The sequence below is a fragment of the Phyllobates terribilis genome, unplaced genomic scaffold, assembly GCF_046119375.1.
Source record: "Phyllobates terribilis strain yellow unplaced genomic scaffold, ASM4611937v1 Scaffold_5__5_contigs__length_657084704, whole genome shotgun sequence".
NCBI classification, from domain to species: Eukaryota; Metazoa; Chordata; class Amphibia; order Anura; family Dendrobatidae; genus Phyllobates; species Phyllobates terribilis.
Window position 1 is genome coordinate 212,041,621 of NW_027362765.1, and position 6,996 is coordinate 212,048,616.

Genomic DNA, 6,996 nt, shown 5'->3' on the forward strand with positions numbered 1-6,996 from the left:
GTCACTATCCACCTCCGGAGCTTCAGTCTGTGGTGGTCCCTTAGTCGATCTCAGATTATGTCGGTCTACTTCTGGGAAGTCTTGTTGTGGTGGGAGATAATCACAGGGTAGTAGCAAATTCCGATGGACTATTCTGGTTTTCTTGTCTCCCGTTTCCAATCGGATTTCATACACTGGGCTGTCATCAGCTTTCCTCCTTACTACCACATACACCTTGTCTTCCCAATACGAACAACGTTTTCCTGGACCGCCTTTCTCATGTACGTTCTTGACTAGCACCCAGCTTCCCGGTGCCTATTCTGCTCCATAACATTTTCGATCATAGTACTCCTTACTCTTGCTCTGTCCTTGTGTAACCACTTTGGATGCTATGTTGTATGCCTCTGCCATCCGTTCCTTCCATTTCCGAGCGTACTCCGGATACGTTCTGTAAGTCTCTGACACCGGAATATCAAACATGATGTCGATTGGCAGTCTTGGCGATCGTCCATACAATAGGAAAAAGGGTGAGTAACCCGTTGCATCGCACTTTGTACAGTTCTAGGCATGTACCACTTTTGACAGGGAACTCTTCCAGTCTTTCTTCTCATCAGCTGTTAAAGTGTGCAACATCGACAATAATGTCCGGTTGAAATGTTCCACTTGTCCATTACAGTCTGGGTGATAGGGCGTTGTGTGGGATCTCTGAATTCTACAGTACTTTCCTAGCTTGGCAAAGAGCTGATTCTCAAATTCTCTGGTCGTGGTGTAACCTCGTAGGGAACCCAAACCTCAAAGCAAAATCATTGAAGATCTTCTCTGCCGCTGTTCGACCTCATTTATTGGTGGTGGCATACGCTTGAGCAAATCGAGTGAAATGATCCGTCACCACCAAGATGTATTCGTAACCACCCTTGAACGTCTCAAGATGTAGAAAGTCTATTAAGACCATATCAAACGGATACGTAGTTTGGATGTTGCCCACAGGTGCCCGTGTTGATGTGTTGGGATGTTTATCTTTCAGACCCCCACACTCCATGGTGGCGTACCTCTCAATATCTCTCTGCATGTACGGCCAGAAGAAACGTTCACAGATCAAGTTGGTTGTACTTTCCACTCCCAGGTGTCCCATGTTTTCATGGAGTTCTTTGAAGACCAACCTACGAAATTCTCTGGGTAGTACCAACTGCCGATTTTGTCCTCCTTTACAATACAGGATACCGTCTTCACTGAGGTAGAGCTTCGTCCATTCTTTAATTAAAACAGATACTGCTGGTGACTCATTGCCTCTCAAGTAGTATTTTACCAATTATCTTATCTTCCCTTTGTGCTCTACAGATTTTCCCTTTTGATAGTTGTTGAATAGACCGGGGGTGATCTTGTTCTCTCTCTTTTATGGTGGTTTCCACCGTCAACGGACACCACAATAGTGTATCTTCCTCCTAATAAGCTTGTACTGCTTGGGTAGTGCTCTCAATTGCTTCCAGACTGACTTCCTCTGAGCATTCTTGCATGAACTCCTCAGGCTCTAGTGGCATTCTTGACAATCTGTCAGCATCTGCATTGTATTTTCCTGGCCTGTACTTGATGCTGAAATTGAAGTCAGCTAGTTCAGCGACCCATCTCTGACCCATTGCATTCAGTTTGGCTGTAGTAAGGACATAGGTCAAAGGGTTGTTGTCAGTGTATACCTCAAACTCTTTGCTGTAGTAGAGATAATCTCTAAATCTTTCACAGATAGCCCATTTCAATGCCAGGAACTCCAATTTTCCAGAATGTGGATGGTAATTCTTCTCGGCGTCTGTCAACGTTCTAGAACCATAACCGATGATCCTCAATTTTCCATCTTGATGCTGATACAGGGCAGCTCCCAGTTCAACTTGAGAAGCGTCACAATGAAGAACAAATGGTAAACTGAAATCAGGATATCCCAAGATGGGTGGTTTTACCAGGTAGTCTACTAGTTCTTCCAATACCTCCTGGTGGTCTACTGTCCAGAGAATGGGCTGTTGGGACGAAACGGCATTGTTTCTTTTAAGCCCCATTCTACCCGCGTTCCCCTTTTCCTCCGTGGGTGTTGTTGTCTCTGTCACCCCCCCCCCCCCAAGAGGAGATATAGTGGGGCGGCAATCCTGGAGAAGTTCTGAACGTAAGTATCATAGTAGGAGAGGAATCCTAATATCTGCTTCAACTCCCCGACAGTAGAGGGCCGCTTGTCTTTTAAGGCCAGTATCGTAGCGATTTCTGCTGGGTCCATGGTATATCCTTCTCCGGACACAATTTTCCCTAGAAATCGGACTTGTCTTTTGAACAGTTCACACTTCTCTGGGGTCAACTTAACTCTGTGTTGTTGTCACGGGTGTGTCGCCACTAAGATCGTCGCGATTACACAGCCTGACTTCTCGCAGCTGAGTTTTTGGTGCTTGGTGTTTTTCGGCAGGGAGGGAGTTAATTCTCTCTCTCTGTGCTAGACGAGGCCCAGCCTTGCCCAGCTGCAGTTAATTCTGCAGTATTGGGACTCCTTCAAATACCTGCCGTTCTGATAGGGTGGTTGTCAGTGAAAGCTTTTCATGCAGACTATCGGAGTGATACGTGGTATTGTGAAGTAGGAGCGAAGTGTACTCGGTGTGTTTTTTTCCCTTCCTCGCTTTATTCTTTATCCCGTTATCCGTTGGTGTTCCCTCCGTTGTAGTGGTGTAAGTCTTTTGTATGCAAGGTGGTTTTTGGTTTGCCCCTTGTACTGTCTCGTTTGTCTTGTACTGTGTTTGGCATATACTGTCCTGTCCCCAATTGTTGTGATCGGGGTCCTTCTCAGGACTAGATTACTGAGGTTCAGGGATTCTCAGGAGGTAGGTTTACGCTGGCGGCCTGGACCTCTGTACCATCAACAGTACCTCCAGGTAGAGGGATTAGGCAGGGCCTCAGTGTAGGGTCAGCATAGGCTCCTGACCTCCTGAACGCCGAGACAGCGTGACATTTGTTGATACCATTGTAATACGGTCCTTACATGTTCAACATGCTCCCAGAAGGTTTTGCTGTGTACCACATTGTCATCCAAGTACAGCTGGCAGATATCGTCCCTCAATCCTTCTAAACATGTCTCCATGCTCCTCTGGAATTCTGCTGGAGCTGAACTGAGCCCAAACGGTATGCGGATCCACTCATATAATCCCCACGGTGTGATGAATGCTGTCAAGGGTCTACTGGACTCTTCGACAAACCCTTGGTGGTATGCCTTACCCTGATCGAGGACAGAGAACCAGGTACTTCCTGATAGGCTATCCAGCATATCTTGGATCTTTGGTATTGGGTGTCGATCAAATACTGACTTTCGGTTTAGTTCTCGTTAATCACAACAGAGTCTCAATGTACCGTCCTTCTTCCTAACATAAACAATAGGAAAGGAATAAGACGACTTCGACTTTTGGACCCAACCTCTGTTGATAAGATCTTGTAAATAATCTTTCACTTCACGATATAATGTGTAACATCCCTGGCGGCGTGCTTGCATAGTGCACCACCTCCCACTATGCAAGACCGCAATCTAACCTGTCAGTCCAGCCTACAAACCTTGCTCCAGTTCATGCTGTGTGCATGTCTCTTGACTGACTGCTTAGGGCGGCGGCCCGGTTACTTCCTGATTCTTATAGCTGCTGTGGGCGCACCCCTAATGCGTCTCCAGCCTATTGCTGTGAGTCACTGGATATTTAGCAATACCTTCACTCAGTTAGTCTTTGCTACTGAATTCCCAGGTCCTGTCCTGTTTCTAGTCTGTTTCCGCCTCTCTGGGGGCTGCATACCCAGACCTGTTATCTCTGTCTTCTAGTCTGTTCCCGCCACTCTGGGGGCTGTATACCCAGGCCTGTTACCTGTGACTTCTAGTCTGTTTCCGCCACTCTGGGGGCTGTATACCCAGGCTCGTTCTTGTATCTCATTGCAGTAGCAGTTCCTGTCTGAACTGTATCCTAGCCTGTTACCTGTTTGTCTCTATGTCCTTACCTTCCCTTTTCCTGCAGTATCTGAACCTGCACCTCACTCCAACTCGTTGCCTCTGTACTTCTGTTTGTGAGTTTTGTGTCCACTCGCTACTTCATAGGAAGTACCTTGTGTGTATCTGGTACTGCTTGTCCCTTTTCCCTTCCTCCGTATCTTCCTCCTGTGTTCTAGCCATCTTCCTGTATTTTCCAGTCTGTTCCATGTGAACAGAGCCCTGTCCTCTCTGCCTTGTCCACCGCACCTGCGGTTTCGCTTCGCTCTGTCTTGCCCACCGCTCCGGCGGTTTCTCTCTGCTCTGACTTGCCCACCGCTCCGGCGGCTTCTCTCTGCTCTGCATTGCTCACTGCACCAGCGGTTTCTCTCTGCTCTGACTTGCCCACCGCTCCGGCGGCTTCTCTCTGCTCTGCCTTGCTCACTGCACCAGCGGTTTCTCTCTGCTCTGACTTGCCCACCGCTCCGGCGGTTCCGCTCTGCTCTGCCTTATCCACCGCACCTGTGGTTTCTCTCTGCTCTGCCTTGTCCACCACTCCGGCGGTTCCGCTCTGCTCTGTCTTGCCCACCGCACCTGCGGTTTTCGCTCCGCTCTGCTTGCTCATCGCACCAGCAGTTCCTCTCTGCTCTGCCTTGTCCTCCGCTCCGGCGGTTTCACTTTACTCTGCTTGTCTACCGCATCTGCGGCTCTGTACCTGTCTCCCAGTCTGTACTGGACCCTATCCAGCCTGCGCTCCAACCTGCTAGTACCTCCCTGTCTGCATACCAGCCGTGCTTGCCAGTGCCCACCTGTCTGCATACCAGCCGTACTTGCCAGCACCCACCTGTCTGCATACCAGCCGTACTTGCCAATACCCACCTGCCTGTATGCCAGTCTAACCTGCCTGTTCCTGCATTTCCCGGTGTGGGTCAACAACTGTAACCGGGGTCTGACCTGGAGTCGCACCTGGTCCCTCTGCTCGGTTCCTCCTTGGTCCACGGAGTCGAATAAGCCGCCGTGCGACAGTGGTCGGATCGGGTTGATACTTAGTTATGCCCTTCCAGGCACTCCTCGGTTCATGGTACAGTGGGATCACTAATCACGCTCACGCCAGTCAGTCCGGACGCGAGCGTAACATAATGGTTTTCGCACAGACATGTAACTTCTGGTTACTGGGGTCGTGTCTTTCAAATTGATTTTCAATTGCAACGACAAGGGATACAACCTATATCAGAGTCATCTTTAGAGAATGCATGACACTCTTCGCTCAGCATCTGTTTTGCTATTGCTATATCTTTAGCACAGAAGTGTTCCAAGGATACTGGGGGATCCCAGGACCCTGAGGTGGGTCGTGCAATTTCCTCCCCTGCGCAACTCCTGTTCCTTGGTGGGGAGACTGAATTTACTGTAGACCCCTGGGCGGGGTCTCACACTGGCTGGATATACCGTTTAAACAGTTTCAATGTGACCTAACACAGTCTTTGGATCCGTCTAATTTCGTGTTTCGTTGAATTCATCACCGGTACTGTCACTTGAGCAAACCCACCAGTAGGAATCGTAATCACAGTCTCACCTTGAACTAGTCCTTACGGAAGTTCTGAGGAGTCTTTTGGCACGAACAGTCTTTTCTGGACTTTTCTTATCGGTTCTACTCAGACTCCACACCTCACCCCCACATTTGGATGCAGGGATGATGGTTGGGCGCCAGCCTGCCTTGACTTCTTCTAGGTCCATTGTATTCTGTGCTTTCTTTACTCTATGAATCACATTTTCCGCCACGGCTTTGGGTATGGCAAGCAATGTGGCAATTACATCCACCACCAGCGTCCCTGACTTGATTTTCATGATGATCTCACTGATTATATTATAACCCAGGATAGGATCCTTCCACGTTCTGATCACTTGTCACGAGAAAAGGTACCAAAAGCTCAATGGTTTTGCTGTTCTACGTGGCCCTCAGTTGGAAAGTCACTTCCACCCAGCCTATGAAAGGGATTTCGGTCTGGTTGACAGCATTCCTGTGGAGTTCCACTGGTCCTAAGAGTTCTTTTAGTGACCGAAGGCAGGTCTGTGGCTGATAGCGCTTTCTCCATTTCTTCATTTAAAAGGCTCGCTTGGGCTCCTGTGTCCCACAGTGCTTTTACCTCGAGTCCATCTAGCTGGCACTGTATAAAGCACCTTTCACTGATTAGTCTGATGAAGCTATCTTTACTGACCGAGGAATCCTCCTCACAGGAGTACATCGTTTGACCTCCGCACTGGGCATTACGTAACTGATGCCCCTGTCTCTCTTGCAGCTGTTGTAGATGGGAACACACTTGGGTATAGTACTGACGCAGTCGTTTTACCTCATGCACCGTTCTGGGGTTTGGTGAGATTTGGATTTGCTACTGGGGCCTCCTCTGTGTCGCGGTTACCAGTCGCCCCGCACTGGCAACCTCCTGTCTTTTGACCCAAACGACCATGACCATTGGTACTCGTTGGCATAATGTCCTTCCTCACCACATCTTAGACAGTGGACACATACCGTACTGTGATTTGATGAATGGCATTCTTCACAAGCCGGGTATCTTCTGTTTTCGAACCCACTCCTGGGTCTGAGGGATACAGGTTCTGGCCTTGAACGAATCAACTTTTTCACCTAAATCAACTCGGCTCGCAGTTCTCCTACTACTTCCTCCCAGTCAGCGCTGGTGGTCCTCTCTTTTGTTGGTGCTTTAAGGTTCCCTCCCAGAGGGGGCACTGGAGGGTCTCCATGATGATCTTCGGACTGGCCTCCGGGGGTCTCCAACTTCAGCTGACTCATTTTGGTGATTTTAGGAGCAGAGCCTTTCTTTAACTTCTGTTTGCTCTCTGACTCCAAACTAGCTGCCACATTAATTTTTTCAATTAGGACTTCGTCCAGAATGCCAGGATTTTCTAGATACTGTTTTAGCTGCAACTTGATGTCTTTGCTGATTAACCCCGTTCCCAATGATCTCAAGAACTTTTTCTGGACTAGTCCAGCATCAAACTTCTCCTCCGTTTCTACATCTCTGGATGCAAACAAT